At 37.1% G+C, this 19,309-nt stretch overlaps 2 non-coding genes and 4 pseudogenes across 2 annotated transcripts; 3 read left to right on the top strand and 3 right to left on the bottom strand.

Annotated features, from left to right (window-relative positions):
* The first annotated feature begins 3,863 nt into the window (after positions 1–3,863).
* Positions 3,864–3,937, top strand: TRNAP-UGG (transfer RNA proline (anticodon UGG)). Its single transcript has one exon. It is a non-coding gene; the product is annotated as a tRNA-Pro (tRNA).
* Positions 3,938–4,068: 131 nt separating this feature from the next.
* On the top strand, positions 4,069–4,142 carry TRNAW-CCA (transfer RNA tryptophan (anticodon CCA)). The gene has a single exon. It is a non-coding gene; the product is annotated as a tRNA-Trp (tRNA).
* Positions 4,143–7,966: 3,824 nt separating this feature from the next.
* On the bottom strand, positions 7,967–9,527 carry LOC126409488 (cytochrome f-like; annotated as a pseudogene).
* A 2,950-nt stretch (positions 9,528–12,477) lies between these two features.
* On the bottom strand, positions 12,478–13,941 carry LOC126409489 (acetyl-coenzyme A carboxylase carboxyl transferase subunit beta, chloroplastic-like; annotated as a pseudogene).
* A 381-nt stretch (positions 13,942–14,322) lies between these two features.
* On the bottom strand, positions 14,323–16,357 carry LOC126409487 (ribulose bisphosphate carboxylase large chain-like; annotated as a pseudogene).
* Positions 16,358–16,793: 436 nt separating this feature from the next.
* On the top strand, positions 16,794–18,428 carry LOC126409486 (ATP synthase subunit beta, chloroplastic-like; annotated as a pseudogene).
* Positions 18,429–19,309: the final 881 nt, after the last annotated feature.

The raw sequence follows: 19,309 nt of genomic DNA, 5'->3' as shown, positions 1-19,309 counted from the left end.
ATGAAAAGAAAGGGATCATTTTCCTTATCATTTTCTTATTTAATCAGACTCAGACCAGAAAGAAACTTTGGGATTGCTGAATCATAGAAGAGAGATGAATATATTATCTAAAGCAACGGAACCATCATAGTATTTTTTGTTCCTACGAGGAGAAGGGTGGTAAATGGATCATCCAACGATTTGGATCTGATAGATCTATTTGTCTCTTTCTTTGATGTAAGAGAAGAGTAGATTCCATTGCGGAGCCGTATGCAATGTGCAAAAATTGCCTGTACGGTTTTCTATCTTTTTTTATTTTTATTTATTCTTTTCGCTCCATTTTGCGAGATAGAGGAATCGTTCATTATGACATATTATAATCAGGGTTATGATCCACCAACCTGCTAGTTCTTTTTATGAGGCACAAGCAGGAGAATTTATCCTGGAAGCGGAAGAACTGTTGAAACTTCGCGAAATACTAACAAGAGTTTATGTACAAAGAACGGGCAAACCTTTATGGGTTGTATCTGAAGACATGGAAAGGGATGTTTTTATGTCAGCAACAGAAGCCCAAGCTCATGGCATTGTTGATCTTGTAGCAGTCGAAAATAGCGCGGATTTTGTGTAAATCGGTAATTCTACTTCGAACCATGGTTCGAAGTAGAATCTTCAACTCAAATGAAAGTAATTCATAATCATCAGGTTAGGATCGATCTAAACCAACCGATTCTATATACGATTCAGCATGCCAACTATTAAACAACTTATTAGAAACACAAGACAGCCAATGAGAAATGTCACGAAATCTCCTGCTCTTCGAGGATGCCCTCAGCGTAGAGGAACATGTACTAGGGTGTATGTGTGACTCGTTCAGATCATGAACTGTGACCTAAACTAAACCATTTTTCCAGTATCAATGACCAGTGCCAATGAAAATGAATGGGGTAGAATGGAAGAACTACATTTTTAAAAAAGATCTAATCTATCATATACCTCTATTGTGTATGGAATTTATGGTTTCCATTGGTGCAAATCCAATCGCCTTGATTTGAATTTGGGATGAAAAGCGATTCCTCATTGGTAGCGAATGGTTATCCATTAAGCGGGGAAATAGTATTTAAAAAGCATAAAGTTATATTGGTGCTCTTACTTATGAAAGAACGGACTGATAGGGTCAGCTACCTAGCCAACCTTCATAATTAAATACCGTCACTGTATGGATAGATCTCGTTGTGAAAAGACCTATTACTGGCTAATTCATGGGTAGAGCCAAATGGTGTGAACTGTACAAGTTACCAATAACATTGATTAAATGAGGGAAAGGGCTCCGGTGTATAGATAGGACCTCGCCGTTTAAGAAGTAACCATAGAAACGATGGAACCCACTATTTATTCATGGGGAAATGAACTGCCTGTAAGAAATAACAAATCGTGGTTGGGAAGGTTATAGTAGCAAAAGAAAGCCATCGGAATTTTATTTTATACACCGGAAGAATCCGTTTTGCTTAGACCAAGAGAAGGAAAAAGAATGACTGAAAGAAAAGAAATGAAAATCAATTAGTTATTCATGAAAATCTTATTCATCAAAGTCCCATTTTAAACTATGACAAGAGTTAGACGTGGATATATTGCGCGGAGGCGTCGAAGGAAAATTCGTTTATTTGCATCAAGCTTTCGAGGAGCTCATTCAAGACTTACTCGAACTGCTACTCAACAGAAAATAAGGGCTTTGGTTTCCAGCCATAGGGTAGAGGAAGGCAAAAGCGAGATTTTCGTCGTTTGTGGATCACTCGGATAAATGCAGTAACCCGCGAGAATGGGGTACCCTATAGTCGATTAATACACGATCTGCGCAAGAAGCAGCTCCTTCTTAATCGTAAAATACTTGCACAAATAGCTATATCAAATAGGAATTGCCTTTACATGATTTCCAATGATATCCTTAAATAAGGAGATTGATCGGGAGGAGTCCGACGGAATAATTGAAATGAAACAGAGTTTCCCGGAGAATGACCCCGGGAAGGTAGAGTCAAAATAGCAATGTAAAGGAAAATAAAATGTAGTAGGAATGAACGAACCCATTTCAATAAAGAAATGGGTCTTCTTCCCCATTCTTTCTTTTTCTTCCGACACGACAATTGAATATGAGCTCCGGATCTTACGAACAAAGTATCACATCAATTTGAGTTATGATTTGAGTTCTGATTCGATTGAAGAGTGGTCCTATTTCTATTTTTTCTGGTTCTAGTGCCGGTAGTTCTAGAAATCGACTCGGCTCTCTCAAATTGTTTCTCATTATTAAGAAAAGGTAACAAAGATAAAATACGAGCTTGTTTTATAGCAATAGTAATTAATCGTTGTTGTTTCAAGGTCAATCTATTCACTCGCCTAGGTAATATTTTCCTTGTTCACTAATAAATCGACTAATTAAACTCATGTTTCTATAATCAATTCGATCCCCCAACCCAATTGGGGCAAACGCCTACGAAAAGATCGCTTGGATTTACGAAAGGGTCGCTTGAATTTCTCCATGGTTTATTCCTTATCTCTAAAATACCATTTCTTCTCTAAAATACCATTTCTTCATTCATCTCGGATCCGCCCGAAATGGCATTTATTTGCTCCTAGATATGTTATATGTAATTCCTTCCCGTTCCTTAAAATGTTGGCACACGCAAGGCAACACCGCATTCAATCTATTTCTTTATCTCCCCGTGAATCGTATGTTTGTAACAATAGGACAGAATTTCTTCAATTCCAATCGACCAGGTGTATTGTGTCGATTCTTTGAGTAATATATCTGGAAATGCCCGGTGATTCCTTCTTCTTATCGGCACCATTTCGGACACAACTGGTACATTCCAAAATAACCGTAACTCTGGGATTTTTACCCTTGGGCATAAACCTCCTTTGTATTTTGGATTCCCCCAACTCTTTCTTCTCTTCTTCAATCCGAAGAAGAAGAAAGGAGAAAGGAAAAAAATAGAAGTTGCTAACTGGAAATCTAATTATGAAAGATTCGTTGCAAGTTGTAATCAATAGAATAGAGTAATACGTAATACAACTATTTACTACAATTCAATTACTATTCCTAATCTCAGTATTTATTTCAGTATCACTTAATTTAAGTATCTTATCTAATCTTGAATATCCAAGCCTAGATCCACATTTCTATTTCTGTTCTCCCTCTATTTCTTCTACCCCGAATCCGAGTTTTGCTGAGGTTTAATTCACTTTTATTCTTTCTATTTCCCTACTCAACAAAAGTGAAGGGAGGACAGGGCTATTTAACAAACAGAGAATTTATTGCTATTGTTAGCCAACATCTTCTACCACATCGATAATACCACACCGATAACTAGAATGAAAAAAAGGGGAATGTCAACGCATCTGGGAATAAACGATTGATCTCTATCAATAGACCTGCTAAAGAACCGAACCATAGAGTAGTTAGCACAGGCGCTACGGAAAGGTATGTTTTGATATCTCGCATTGAAAATCCTCCTTCTTTATTTAACACATATATGATCAGATATATTATATATATAGTTGTGGATCACTTGTATTTGTGTGCGGAATCCTTAATTAACTAAAATGGATATGTACAACGATCCAGTAGATGAGATACTCCTGCCCCTGAATAAAAGAAAAAGTAAGTGCCCCGTTCCGTTATTTTTTTTTGTTCTTGAGCATATAAATACTCATTCTTTTATACGTTGTATTTCACCTTGGATTCATATATACATAATTCTAACTCTTTATTTTATGTTATGAGACCAAAAAGAAAAAATGGCAAGAGAAATGTATATAGATATATTTAAAGGAAATAACGGTGTGGAAAAGAAGACAGGGATTCTCTACAATGACACTGTACAACAATTGAAAGGGATGTAGCGCAGTTTGGTAGCGCGTTTGTTTTGGGTACAAAATGTCACGGGTTCAAATCCTGTCATCCCTACCTATTACTTATCTTACAGGCAGTAACATGGATCAATTGAAATTGGGGATGGCATGATCATTAGTATCATTTAATGATACTATATGCAAGCTAAGAAGTATTGGGAAAAGATTATCTCTTGTCGTGATAAAGCGCTCTTAGTTCAGTTTGGTAGAACGCGGGTCTCCAAAACCCGATGTCGTAGGTTCAAATCCTACAGAGCGTGATGCTACTTTGTATCGAATCACATTAACTTGAATTGCGAACATCAATCGAATTCAATTTGACCTCCTGAGGGTCAAGGATAGGAGGTCAATGACAAGAAAAAAGAAATCTTACTCAATCAAAAGTCCAACTGATCGCCGCGTCTGTATTGTAAATATGCAGTTACAAACAATCCGGCTAAAGTAATAGGAATTAGACCTAACACGATTCCAAATAAAAAAACTTCAATCATTTCGATTTGTTGTCTTGTTTGAAAGGGGAGAAAAGGTAATATCTATCTCTAATCCAAATAATAATCTGCATCACCCAGTAATCTCAACGTCCACGAATTTTCAATTGATGCTGGAAGTCAAAACCATAGAATACCTGGAATGGAATCTTACAGAAATCTGAATTTTAAAATTCTCATTTTCTGATTTGATTGTTCATTCAATTAATTTCAAATAAGTCGTATCTTGCTCAGACCAATAAATAGAGCTGGGGTTATAGTTGAAGCAGTCAGTAGAAAACCGAAATAACTAGCTATAGTAGGCATGAAGGAACTAAATGAGATACGTTCTTTTATACATATGTTTATAAAGCACTTGCCTAAGTTTCCGTTTTGCGAGATACCGAGCTACGATGATAAGAAAAAATCCAAATTGAAAGAGTTAGTCCTAATTTAATTTGTTTCTTTTGATTTCTCAGTCATTTCATTATAAACAGGACTAACAAACGTGATGTGACGAAGGAAAAATCAATAGTAAATTTACCTTACTATGAATTCCTTATGAATTCCTCGTCTGTGACATCTACTGATCTCGTGATTCCGAATCAACAAATTGATTGAACAACTCGTATAGTAATACGAACTCTGTCTTGTAACTTCATTCACAAATGAAATTCTCTTTCATGGAAAACTATGGGATAGAAAGAAGAATTGGATTTTAAAATCATTCCAACTTGGATCATTGCTTTTCCTTTTCAATTGGATCCGTTTTGGAACGAACCGATAACGACTCTTTCTTATTTTCACTTACTTAATATAACTTAATATTTTAATATTTAATATAATAAGATATCTCAAAAGAAGAAAAAGAAGAAAAAAAGTATCCCACGACTTCTCAAAGCAAAGAAATAAAAAGCGTTATTTCAGATACAACTCGATTCCAAGATTAGCAATTACAATTATTTTGTTGTTCTGGGTTCCACATTTTTTGTCTTTTCACATGATGTAGTCCTATCTTCTTGTAGGTGGGAACCCTTGAATTGAACCTAATGAAACAATCTAATGAAAAACCAGATTAGTTCAATCCATTATAGTTGCATCATGAATTTTGACTGCTCCAACTATGTTCACTTTCCCTTATCGAATACTATTTGCTATTGTACTGTCCAAACAACCCCTCTTATTGGAAGGGTTAGAACGAAAATACCTTTTTCTACTTCTACAACCACGAAAACTCCTTTCCAGATTTGCATTCAATTGTGGGAATATGATAATTTCATTCATGAATTATTAGATAAGATAGATTAATTAATATAAATAAAAAATAAAAGCCATCGAGTCACCTTTACCAAGATCTTCAGCCTATCCCAAAACCGGTAAACATTATATTACAAGTAATTTTCTATTCTATTGAATGACACCTGCTTAGGCCTATACAAGGAACAAGAAAGGAAGAAAGGAATTCTGTACTATTTTTTTCGATGCTGATTGAAACAACATTGCTGTGTCAGAGGAAAGATAGCTATACTGATTCGGTATACTCTAAATACACCCTTGGTACAATATTGACGATCTCACAAAGATTGGATATCAGTATTTCTCCATTTACTGATCTCTATCTTTCACGAAATCGATCCCCTTTGACTGTAATATTGGAGCTCAGCATGTCTGGAAGTACGGGAGAACGCGCTTTTGCTGATATTATTACCAGTATTCGATACTGGGTTATTCATAGCATTACTATACCTTCCCTATTCATTGCAGGTTGGTCATTCGTCAGCACGGGTTTAGCTTACGACGTGTTTGGAAGCCCTCGACCCAACGAATATTTCACAGAAAGCAGACAAGGGATTCCATTAATAACTGGCCGTTTCGATTCATTGGAACAACTCGATGAATTTAGTCGATCCTTTTAGGAGGCCTTAATGACCATAGATAGAACCTATCCAATTTTCACAGTGAGATGGTTGGCTGTTCACGGACTAGCTGTACCTACCGTTTTTTTCTTGGGTCAATATCAGCAATGCAGTTCATCCAACGATAAAATAAATCAATCTAATCCGAATTAATTATAGAGCTACGACACAATCAAATCCGAACGAACAAAACGTTGAATTGAATCGTACCAGTCTCTACTGGGGTTATTACTCATTTTGTACTTGCTGTTTTATTTTCCAATTATTTCTTCAATTGAGAGAAAGAAAGGAAATTCTCTTATCTCATTCGGAAGGATATCATACCCATAACTATCCATGACTGTTTATGTCTATAGCATGACCACTTGATGAAATGGGAGGGAAGTGAGGTAAATGGCCGATACTACTGGAAGGATTCCTCTTTGGCTGATAGGTACTGTAACTGGTATTCTTGTGATCGGTTTAATCGGCGTTTTCTTCTACGGATCATATTCCGGATTGGGATCATCCCTGTAATAATCGGATGAACCGTACTGTAGACATGAAAGAGTAAGAACTCAACAGGACCTGACCCCTCCTTATATGGATTTGAGGTCCTGTTGAGTTCTTACTCTTCGACCAAGACCTTGACCCATTCCATAAGAGGTGGAAATTCATCCAGTCAACACAATCATAATATATACATGTATTAGATTTTTCTAAATGAAAAATGGTTGATTGGCCCCGATGAAATTACTACATTCCTTAATTTTTTATAATGTTTTTGAAATGTTGAATCCACTGATTGATTCATAGTATCTATAGATATAGTGTGGACTTTTCCGAAGTAAGAATAAAGTAAAGAAAGAAGGATCTTTTGAATGACATAAATAATATGGATTTCTACAGATGAAACACCTTACAAATCATTCCTATACTAAACTAATTGGAAACTAGGAAACTATAGAAAAATAAAGTTTGAACTGTCACTTTGATGTGAGTGATGAGATCAGATAATAAGGTATAATAAGATAATCAAATTAATAAGGATTTGATATGCCCGAAACCCAAGATTTCCACTTTTGACCCGGAATTAGAACATGAAAATCTTTTTAAGCGAGTCTTTTTCTTTTTATAAGTTCATTGAAAATTATAAGTTCATTGCAAAATTCCATTTGCTCAATGGAGTTTCTCTTGCCCCTCTTTTTTATCCCCCATACTTCTTCTTTCTTATGAATTCAAAGAGGTTCCGATAAACCCGCAATTCATATTTATTTGATTTGACGAATGAGACCCAGAACCTTTATTATTTCGACGCAACGAAAGAGCGGAAAATTACTTTCTTTCTTTGTAGAAAGAAGATTTGGGAGACGAGTAATCTTTCCTGGAGCCTTCCTTTTTCTTCATTTATCCTGCTTTCTACCCTGCTTCCCACTTATGCGTTTATTAGATATAGAATCTAAAAGTATTGAGGCATTACGTGCCATTTACCATGTGGCAATAAGAACCTGGCATAATCACACTAAACTAAATTTTGTAAATTTTGATCCAATCATCTTCTTTTGCAATTCCATACTATTGCTATTTCTAATCTGGAATACAAGTCATCTCCGATATCTCGAAATAGTATAATAAAAGCAAGCAAAAAGGGGCTTTCCATGATTTTTGACCGCGCATACACATAATATAATTGCGATCAAAAAAATTCAGCTTTTTACCAGCTCTATGTTGAGGAATCCGTGGATCTAGAAATTCATTTCGGCTAATTGAACCTTCTCAAATTGTTTCTTTTTAAGAACCAAAAAGATTTGCGCCAGAATAACAGATGCTAAGAAGAACAAAAGGCCTTGGATACGCAATGGATCTTGAAGTACTATTTCTGCATCGCCTTGACCAAAACCACCTACATTGGGATTACTTGTTAATGGCTGATCAAGCTTGATGTATTCACCTTCAGAAACAAGAAGTTCTGGTCCTGGAGGTATAATATCAACCGTTTCGTGTCCATTCGATGCATCAGATATGGTTATTTCATATCCACCTTTCTTTTCTTTACGTACTATTTTACTTACTATCCCTGCTGCTGAAGCATTATAGACTGTATTGTTACTCTTGCTCCCATCAGGATAAATCTGACCCCTTCCCTGTTCCCACCTACATATATAGGATATTTAAGAAGTGAACCTCTTTCTTAGTAGCGGGATCTGGAGAAAGGATGGGAAAGACGATTTCACTATATTTCTGACCAGGAACAGGGCCCACCACAAGAATGTTTTTTTATTAGGACGATAACTCTGAAAAGACAGATTACCCATCTTTTCTTTCATCTCGGGAGAAATACGATCGGGGGAGCTAATTCAAATCCTTCGGGTAAAATGAGAACAGCCCCTACATTCAAACCTCCCTTTTTACCATTAGCAAGAACCTGTTTCAGTTGCATATCGTAGGGGATTCTAACAACTGCCTCAAATACAGTATCAGGAAGCACAGCTTGTGGAACCTCAATATCCACGGGCTTGTTAGCCAGGTGGCAATTAGCGCATACAATACGCCCAGTTGCTTCTCGCGGATTTCATAACTCTGCTGCGCAAAAATGGGATATGCATTTGAAATAGATGCCCGAGTCATTACATATATCATCATCGATACAGAAATGCATCGAGTCATCTGTTCCTTTACCCAAGAAAAGTATTTCTATTTTTTTGCATGGTCTAATCATTGATCCCGGAAATTTCTACAATAAATTAGGTAGGGAGTCAGTATAGTTCCCTATCCCCGATTCTGCCATTGTATGGAATACAGAAGTAATCTAATCCCCTCGACGAGTCAAAGCATAAAGAATGAGTAAGATTTTGAATGGTTTGTTTATATACAAAGTGACATTACAATTTTCTTTATGTTATCAGATTAAATCAGTTCTTCACTCATTCAGTGAATGATAAATCACTACAAGTGAAGGAGATACACGGTTTAAATAATGAAAGATCCAATATTTCAAAATTGTATCTAGAATGACCGGAAAGGTAGAAACGAGACCGGATATAATTTTATCATTCTGAACAAATCCAAAATCTTTGTAGAACGAACCAATCATTAGTTCCCAAGCGTGGGGCGAATGGAATCCAATACATAAATCGGTTAATAAGAGAATGGAAAAAGCTTTTATTGTGTCGCTTAAGTTATAGAGGAATTCCTGAACCCAAGAATTCAGAGTGATAAGTTCTTCATTACCCAGAATAGAATAAGCACTTAGAATAGCGAAACAGGTTATATTTGTCGAGAAATGCAAATAATATGTATATGATCTTGATTGTGCATTCTTACCAATTGTATCGTTTCTTTGTGGATTCCTATACGAAGCTTTGTATATGTGTCTCCGGATACTCCTTTATCATTTCGTCCAACAAGAAAAGTTCTTCTAATTTGATGAATCCTTCTAGAATGTTCTTTTCTTGAATATCATTCAAAAAGTTTCGGATTGGCTGGTATTCCACCAATTAGTCACCCAAGGTTCCATACTTTTATTAAATGAGAGAGAAATTCCCCAAGGCAGAATACGATAGATGCAAGATATGGTAGGGATTCAATGCTTTCTTTTTCGTCACTTCCAATCCGTGAATTGTTAATGAACCTGATTCATTTGTTGACTATGTCTGATATTGTATGATGTATGAAGCACGAGTTCTATAACGAGGTATGGAACCTATGGATCTATTTCCATTGTGTAATTTGTTTAGTCCTTGTCTCCAGAAATGGAATAAGGGTTAATTTATTTCGAATGCGGAGGTAATGAAATAGTGGCCCAGACATCTCAATCGGTCAAATTCGGATCAATTGCATGTTCATTTGGTCTTTTTGATGAATGCCAGAAAGAAGCACTTGAAGTAACAAACATGAATATTATTCGTATTTCGAGAAAAACTCTTTGTTATATCAATCAATTATTTCGAATTGTTTCACTGATTATCCACATCCAGGAATAATCGAGGGATAATTCTGAAAATACCGATGATGAATCCGAAATAGTCGGCAAACGGGAGTGGTTCTAAAAATCCAATTGTTTGGTCATCAAGAAACAAGCATTAAGAAAGATGAATAAAAGAAAGGTGACAAAGAGGGATAATTTACTGGGTATGATCCATCTTATCTTCATCTATTCTTATCTTCATCTATATATAATGTAATGTATTGATTCGAATATTGGTCCTAAATCCTAAATATGGATTCTGTACTCTGACCTGATATATGTGATGAATACATACTTATGAACTTGTTAATAATATGAAATGAAAGAATTCAGTGGAATTTCATACGCATGAAAATAGTTTTGATGGACTAAATCACTTCATGGTATGATTGTTCCATAAGTCCACCTGCTCCATGGTACGCAGGACATGGTATTTCCATCGGGATGTGGGAATAGGATTTAACTAAATGTTTTCATCAAAGGAGCGAACATCAGTTATAGTTATATTAAAGAAAAAAGAAAAAGGGATTCTTGGGTTCCCTCCCTCTCCTCGTGACGAGGAGCACTCATTCCTCGATTTCTTTGTTTCATTTCAAATACTTCAATTGGTACGCGCAAAAATAGGCCGATTCGGCAGCTTTTTGTTCAATTTCTCGTGGAGTTAATTCTCATCGGTACGCGTCAATGGAATGTCTCCCGGCCCCAATTTCCATATAAAGGACACGGCGAGGAAAAGACCTCTTTCACTTCTATTCTGATCGAACGGATATCTCTTATACGGAATCGAAGAAGATGCGACGATTTCTTCCAGGAATCCCAACGAAAATACACACTATTCCTTCTTTTCTATCGAATTTGTCATAACCGCTACCTACACTCCACAAATTGTGCACCACAAATAGGAGCTAATGAATAGACCCGCGATACCGTAGAAACATTACGATCCTTGTGGAAAAAAACGATTTGCTGAGATGGAATAAGGATATCAGATTCCTACCAAATAACTGGAAGTTCCAACCAATAAAATCCTAGTGAACCTAAAAAGGATACAGGCCAGCAGAAGTTACTTATTTTCTAGAACCGTTATAAGTTCTATCCATATATGTTCTGATCGCCAATTCATACTAGATTAGATCGAGTTTCATTCTATTGGAATTGAGAGAATCATCAAATGAGTTTTTGGCTCCCAAAGTAACTTTCATCGCTAATACTATCACGATGTAATCATCATCAGGATTCATTCATCAATCAGTTAGATAGAACTAACATCTCCACCATTCAAACTAGCATCACCCTCATTCATGATCTAGATATATCTATTTACATATCATTATCATAATATATATTCCAGATATCCGATCGACCGTTGAATAAAGTCGAGCTATAGATGCATAACATGGATTGATCCATATGATCATCTATTACATTTGTGGTTTGTGTCCGAAGTCCGAAGCCGCATGTCGTACCATTCCATTAAATGAAATGAAATCTGTATTATGATCCAAGATTGAATAATTGATGAGATTGGAGCCATCATATCTAGACAATCTTGTTTTTTGAACATGGAAAATAAAGAAACCATTGCAATTGCCGGAAATAATAGGCCTACTAAGGCACAAAATAGAGGGTAGTTGAGATCTGTCATAGATCGGTGCTCGGTGTATTTAATTGATACTTCTCTTTGTTATAAGATATTATTATAATTATATTATAAGTATATTAATATATTCTAAGTTATTAGATATGAGTGCAAGAATGTGGATCTAAACTAATAGAAATTAGTGTACTTACCATCCTTTTCCGGGAAATATATGTATGAGAAGAGAATCTTATTATTCTTATTCCTCCTTATGTTTCTAAACAATTTCTTCTCAAGGATTCGTTATAATTTGATCCAACAGGATTATTACAATGTATGATTCTCGGGAGATATAGAAGTGTTGCATATTGATTTCTATCTTAGTTAGGTTGGAACATTTGATATGTACAAGGGAAGGGGCTTTTTGGATTTCTCTAATTTGGATTTCTCCGAAGGAAAAGACACTACTTGATCTTTATCCTGCTCTGTTGCTAAGGGTCCGTCCTGATCTGATTACTCATTAGTAAGGTAGGATAAAGAAAGATGGATCTGGAGAAAAATCCTCTGAACTTCTGATTCTTACTACTTCACTACAATTACAATTGTCTTTATGCCAGCAAAGAAAGCTCCATCCTTGCTACTCATTCTGATAACGAATGAACTACTTTTTGCCTACAATAACTAAATCTATCGCTCTACTACTTTTTGACTTGAATTTCTTTGGTTCAAGTTCAAGGCGGGGAAAGAACCATGGAACTGAAATAACTCATCGGACACCTTTTAAAGATTACGCGGTACGATTGGATCAAATAACCTTATTGAATAATACTCCGCTACTTGTGAACCTCAGGTACTGTCTTCTTCAATGTTTGTTCAATTACTCTTTACCCGCGAATGCAATGTAAGCATTGGGTTCGGCAATAATGATATCTCCAACATACCAAACTGGCTGTCACTCCACCAGTTGTAGGGATGTAGGATTGATACATAGAATAATTTTTATTTGATTGATAATTGTATAAAGCGGAAGATATTTAGCCATTTGCATCAAGCTCAAACTTCCTTCTTGCATGCGCGCTCCTCCAGAAGCACACACCATAATAACTGGGAGAGATCTATCAGTAGCATACTCGATCAAACGTGTAATTTCTCGCCTACTACGGATCCATACTACCCCCATGAACTTAAATCCATAACACCAATTGCTATAGGAATACCATTGAGTTGCCTATGCTGTTTGAACAGCCTCAGCCAAACCGTCTCTATTTGATAAGAATTGATACGATCCCTATAAGGTCCTCCTCAGAATGAAATTCAATAGGGTCCATAGAGACCATGTTTTCATCCATAGGGCCAAGTGCCTGGATCAATCAAAGTTCGATTCTATCTGAGCTACTCATTTTCAAGTGGTATCCACATGTTCACAATATTCATTTTGAACTAAAAATTTCTTATAATTTAATCCATAACAATTTTCACATTGAACCATAAATGTCTGTATCTTTATTTCTATCTAAATCATTATGTCTTCCGAAATCACTGTCACTAACACCACTAGTTTTTAGATTGGAGCTCCACGGTCACTACCCTTTCACTATCGCTACAATGTAACTATAAATGTAATTGTCACTTGAATTGTTGCTACCATTTGGAATGCAACTATCCATATTGGTTTCAGAACGAATATAACTGTCAATGCAACTATTTATGTGACTCTTCCAACTATGCCTAGTATCATACACGTAATGATCATAATAGCGATTGTAACTCTTAGACCATTATTTAGATTCAGATAACTAGAAATAAACTTTCTAGTTCACCCAGAAAGTAACTATCAGTGTCAATCTCAAAATCTGATTTTCAATATCGAAATATATGGAATAACTGTCACCATTACTATCCCTAACCCAAAAGTCTCACCAGAGATGAGACTCCAAACGTCCTTGACACCGCCCAAGTTGAGTAAATAATCAACATTACTGCAACTATAACTGCCCTACCACTCCAACTATTAACGTTTTTCTCACTATCATTTATAATGGGTTCTTCACTCCCGCTGGTATTTCCAATAGGGCCAAGACTCGCACTTAGTCCACACCTGCGCCCTAAATCCTCATTAGACAACATTGAATTTAACCACCATTTTTCCATAAAGCCCTCCGCTCCTGTTTGGAATACAATACAATATATGAATAGTCATTCGCTGAATAATCTACTATTTCATTTCCGATCGGAATAAGCATATGGATCCAATTCTTAGGATTATTATCTCATACTCTAATACTAATAAGAAGTGAGTATTGAAAGAAATGATTCCTTTTTGTCTTATGGAAGCCGGAGTATCACTCACTACACTATCACTATATATGATATAATGGAATCTTTTCTTCACTTCAATAATAAATTAAATAAAGATCAATTAAACAGAGGTTTTTCTCCCATGTCGTAGACAAATACTCATTAGAAAGATAGAAAGAAAGATCTGTTCCTCCTCTGAATAATTTTGTATATATTATGAATATTAGTTTCTATTGAAACATGGAACGAAAAGGACAATATACGGGATGAGTAGAAGGAGTTGTGACCCTTAGCTTGATCTATAGTCCACAACTAGAGAGAATATCAAATGATCCGCCAATCCCGAGGATCCATGGGTTCATTATGGATCCAACAATAGAAAGATTGAACTCTTTAGTTTTAAAGAGAAGATTTTAATTTTAGATCTTGCTTGCATACTGCATAGCATACGTATGTACATATTGATATATGCAAATACATAGGAGCCTTATTCTTTAGTTGGTTCGGCTCAATCCTTTTATTTAGTAAAAGATTGGGCCGAGTTTAATTTTAATTGGTGGAACGAACGGGAATCCGAATCACTGAATTACAAGACATCCATTGCTTCGAATTCAAATTTGATCTCTTTCCATACCTCACAAGCAGCAGCCAGTTCAGGACTCCATTTGCTAGCTTCACGAATAATTTCATTACCTTCACGAGCAAGATCACGTCCTCATTACGAGCTTGTACACACGCTTCTAAAGCTACCCTATTAGCTACTGCACCAGGTGCATTCCCCAAGGGTGTCCCAAAGTTCCTCCACCGAACTGTAGCACGGAATCATCCCAAATATCTCGGTCAGGGCAGGCATATGCCAAACGTGAATACCCCTGAAGCCACGGGCAGAACACCTGGCATAGATACCCAATCTTGAGTGAAATAAATACCGCGACTCCGGTCTTTTTCAATAAAATCATCACGTAGTAAATCAACAAAGCCCAAAGTGACATCTCGTTCCCCTTCCAGTTTACCTACTACGGTACCAGAGTGAATATGATCCCCCAGACATACGCAACGCTTTAGCTAGTACACGGAAGTGAATACCATGATTCCTCTGTCTATCAATAACTGCATGCATTGCGCGGTGGATGTGAAGAAGTAGGCCATTGTCTCGGCAATAATGAGCCAAGCTAGTATTTGCGGTGAATCCCCTGTTAAGTAGTCATGCATTACGATAGGAACTCCCAACTCTCGGGCACATACCGCCCTTTTGATCATTTCTTCGGATGTACCTGCAGTAGCATTCAAGTAATGTCCTTTAATTTCACCTGTTTCGGCCTGCGCTTTATAAATAGCTTCGGCGCAAAATAAGAAACGGTCTCTCCAACGCATAAACGGTTGGGAGTTCACGTTTTCATCATCCTTGGTAAAATCAAGTCCACCACGGAGACACTCATAAACCGCTCTCCATAGTTCTTTGCGGATAACCCCAATTTTGGTTTAATAGTACATCCAATAGGGGACGACCATACTTGTTCAATTTATCTCTCTCAACTTGGATTCCATGAGGTGGGCCCTGGAAAGTTTTAGAATAAGCAGGAGGAATTCTCAGATCCTCCAGACGTAGAGCTCGTAGGGCTTTGAACCCAAATACATTACCCACAATGGAAGTAAACATGTTAGTAACAGAACCTTCTTCAAAAGGTCCAAAGGATAAGCTACATAAGCAATATATTGATTTTCCTCCCAGCAACAGGCTCGATGTGGTAGCATCGTCCTTTGTAACGATCAAGGCTGGTAAGTCCATCGGTCCACACAGTTGTCCATGTACCAGTGGAAGATTCGGCAGCCACCGCAGCTCCTGCTTCCTCAGGCGGAACTCCAGGTTGAGGAGTTACTCGGAATGCTGCCAAGATATCAGTAGCAAGGGTTTCATAATCAGGAGTGTAATAAGTCAATCTGTAATCTTTAACACCAGCTTTGAATCCAACACTTGCTTTAGTTTCTGTTTTTGGTGACATAAGTTCCTCCCCACAACTCATGAATTAAGAATTCTCACAACAACCGGGGTCTACTCGACATGGATTAGGCGTGAATGAAACCTTTCACAGCAATCCCTGACAAAATTCTCAACTAATATCAACTAATTAGAAATTGAAATGCTTCATTAGTGGACCATAGTATTTGATTCGTCAAATGTATCATTATTGTATACTGTTTCATATGTATGGCGCAACCCAACCCCTTTTTCTCAAGTTCCTAATTGGTCTCCTTCTGCTTTTTTTCGTTTTTTATCTATTTTATCTACTAAACAAACCAATTAATATAATAAAAATTGACTCTTGACAGTGATATATGTTGTATATGTATATCGTATATGTGAAAAATATACAGAATACAAATGGAAAGAAGACTAGGCGAAAATAAAAAATAAGGAAGATCAGCGGATGAGATATCAATAATGACTCATAAATCAAGTTCGGGTTCGAATTCCATACATTATATATATCCATATATATATAATTCTAGATGGGATTGTTTCTCTTTCTAATGATAGATAAATGAAAGACTTCCTCATGATCCTTATTTACCTACTCGTACTCGATATTTCGAATATCGATTGGGTTGGGTGAACTTGAAAATTCATTCATTGAATCAAATCAGTAAGCGATTGAATTGGATTCGATTGAATAGTACCAACAAAATCGAGCGCTAACTCCCATTTCTTATTGAATTAACCGATCAACTTGCTATCGTACATTTTCGGTTCGGTAATATTCGCAAAAACTTTAGACATAGTTCAGTTTTTTATGAGAACAAATCCTACTACTTCTGGTCTCGGAGTTTCAACACTTGTGGAAAAAATCAGGGACGTATCGCTCAAATCATTGGTCCAGTACTGGATGTAGCTTTTTCCCCGGGGAAGATGCCTAATATTTACAACTCTTTGGTAGTTAAGGGTCGAGATACCGCAGGTCAGGAAATTAATGTGACTTGTGAGGTACAGCAATTATTAGGAAATAATCGAGTTAGAGCTGTAGCTATGAGTGCTACAGATGGGCTGACGAGAGGAATGGAAGTGATTGACACGGGAGCTCCTCTAAGTGTTCCAGTCGGTGGAGCCACTCTAGGACGAATTTTCAATGTTCTTGGAGAACCTGTTGATAATTTAGGTCCTGTAGATACTCGCACAACATCTCCTATTCATAGACCCGCACCCGCTTTTACACAATTAGATACAAATTATCAATCTTTGAAACGGGCATTAAAGTGGTGGATCTTTTAGCGCCTTATCGGCGTGGGGGAAAATCGGACTATTCGGGGGAGCCGGAGTGGGTAAAACAGTACTCATCATGGAATTAATCAACAACATTGCCAAAGCTCATGGGGGTGTATCCGTATTCGGCGGAGTAGGAGAACGCACTCGTGAAGGAAATGATCTTTACATGGAAATGAAAGAATCCGGGGTGATTAATGAAGAAATATTGCAGAATCTAAAGTAGCTCTAGTATATGGACAGATGAATGAACCCCGGGAGCTCGTATGAGAGTCGGTTTGACTGCCCTAACCATGGCGGAATATTTCCGTGATGTTAATGAACAAGACGTACTTCTATTTATTGACAATATCTTTCGCTTCGTTCAAGCGGGGTCAGAAGTATCTGCCTTATTAGGTAGAATGCCTTCCGCCGTGGGTTATCAGCCTACCCTGAGTACAGAAATGGGTTCTTTGCAAGAAAGAATTACTTCTACTAAAGAGGGATCTATAACTTCCATTCAAGCAGTTTATGTACCTGCGGACGATTTGACTGATCCTGCTCCTGCCACGACATTTGCACATTTAGATGCTACTACCGTACTATCAAGAGGATTAGCTGCCAAAGGTATCTATCCAGCAGTAGATCCTTTAGATTCAACGTCAACTATGCTCCAACCTCGGATTGTTGGCGAAGAACATTACGAAACTGCGCAAAGAGTTAAGCAAACTTTACAACGTTACAAAGAACTTCAGGACATTATAGCTATTCTTGGACTGGACGAATTATCCGAAGAGGATCGTTTAACCGTAGCAAGAGCGCGAAAATTGAACGTTTCTTATCACAACCCTTCTTCGTAGCAGAAGTATTTACTGGTTCTCCAGGGAAATATGTTGGTCTCGCAGAAACAATTAGGGGGTTTCAACTGATCCTTTCCGGAGAATTAGATAGTTTTCCCGAGCAGGCCTTTTATTTGGTAGGTAATATCGATGAAGCTACCGCGAAGGCTATGAACTTAGAAGTAGAGAGCAAATTGAAGAAATGACCCTAAATCTTTGTGTACTGACTCCTAATAGAATTATTTGGGATTCAGAAGTGAAAGAAATCATTTATCTACTAATAGTGGCCAAATCGGCGTATTACCAAACCACGCCCTGTTGCCACGGCCGTAGATATTGGTATTTTAAGAATACGCCTCGACGACCAATGGTTAACGATGGCTCTGATGGGGGGTTTGCCAGAATAGGCAATAATGAAATCACCATATTAGTCAATGATGCGGAGAAGGGTAGTGACATTGATCCGCAAGAAGCTCAGCGAACTCTTGAAATAGCTGAAGCTAACTTGAGTAAAGCAGAAGGCAAGAGACAAGTAATTGAGGCGAATTTAGCTCTCAGACGAGCTAGGGCACGAGTAGAGGCTATCAATGCTATTTCGTACTAGCTGATCTATCGTACTAGCTGATCCACATAATCCATAAGAATCAAAAGTTCTGTTTATACACCATATTGGATTCCGTACAATCAAGTAGAATCAATCTGATTGATGTAACGAACAAGAGTAGTGAGCGGGATAGGAATAAGGGAAAGATACAAATCAATAAAAGAAAAGGGGGTAGAAAACTTATTAGATGCCATTCATTGACTCCGGTACCTAATAAGTTCTACCTACTATTGGATTTGAACCAATGACTCCGCCGTATGAAAGCAATACTCTAACCACTGGGTTAAGTAGGTCATTTATCATCACAAGAGAAAGAATAGAGCGCATCGTATCGGGTATTTATTATTTATTATAGATGGAATATGGCTTCTAAGCAATATCAATCCTTGGCAGGAAACGGATTAGGGTATCGTGTTAGATCATGTAATATCTTTCTTGACAAGAAATGATCTATATGATAAGATATCTATCACAAGGGCTATAGCTCAGTTGGTAGAGCACCTCGTTTACACGTGCGCCAATGCTTTTCAGGGGAGTTCA

Source organism: Nymphaea colorata, unplaced genomic scaffold, assembly GCF_008831285.2.
Source record: "Nymphaea colorata isolate Beijing-Zhang1983 unplaced genomic scaffold, ASM883128v2 scaffold0443, whole genome shotgun sequence".
NCBI classification, from domain to species: Eukaryota; Viridiplantae; Streptophyta; class Magnoliopsida; order Nymphaeales; family Nymphaeaceae; genus Nymphaea; species Nymphaea colorata.
Note: the sequence above shows the minus strand (reverse complement) of the source record. Positions and strands in the feature narration are given on the sequence as shown.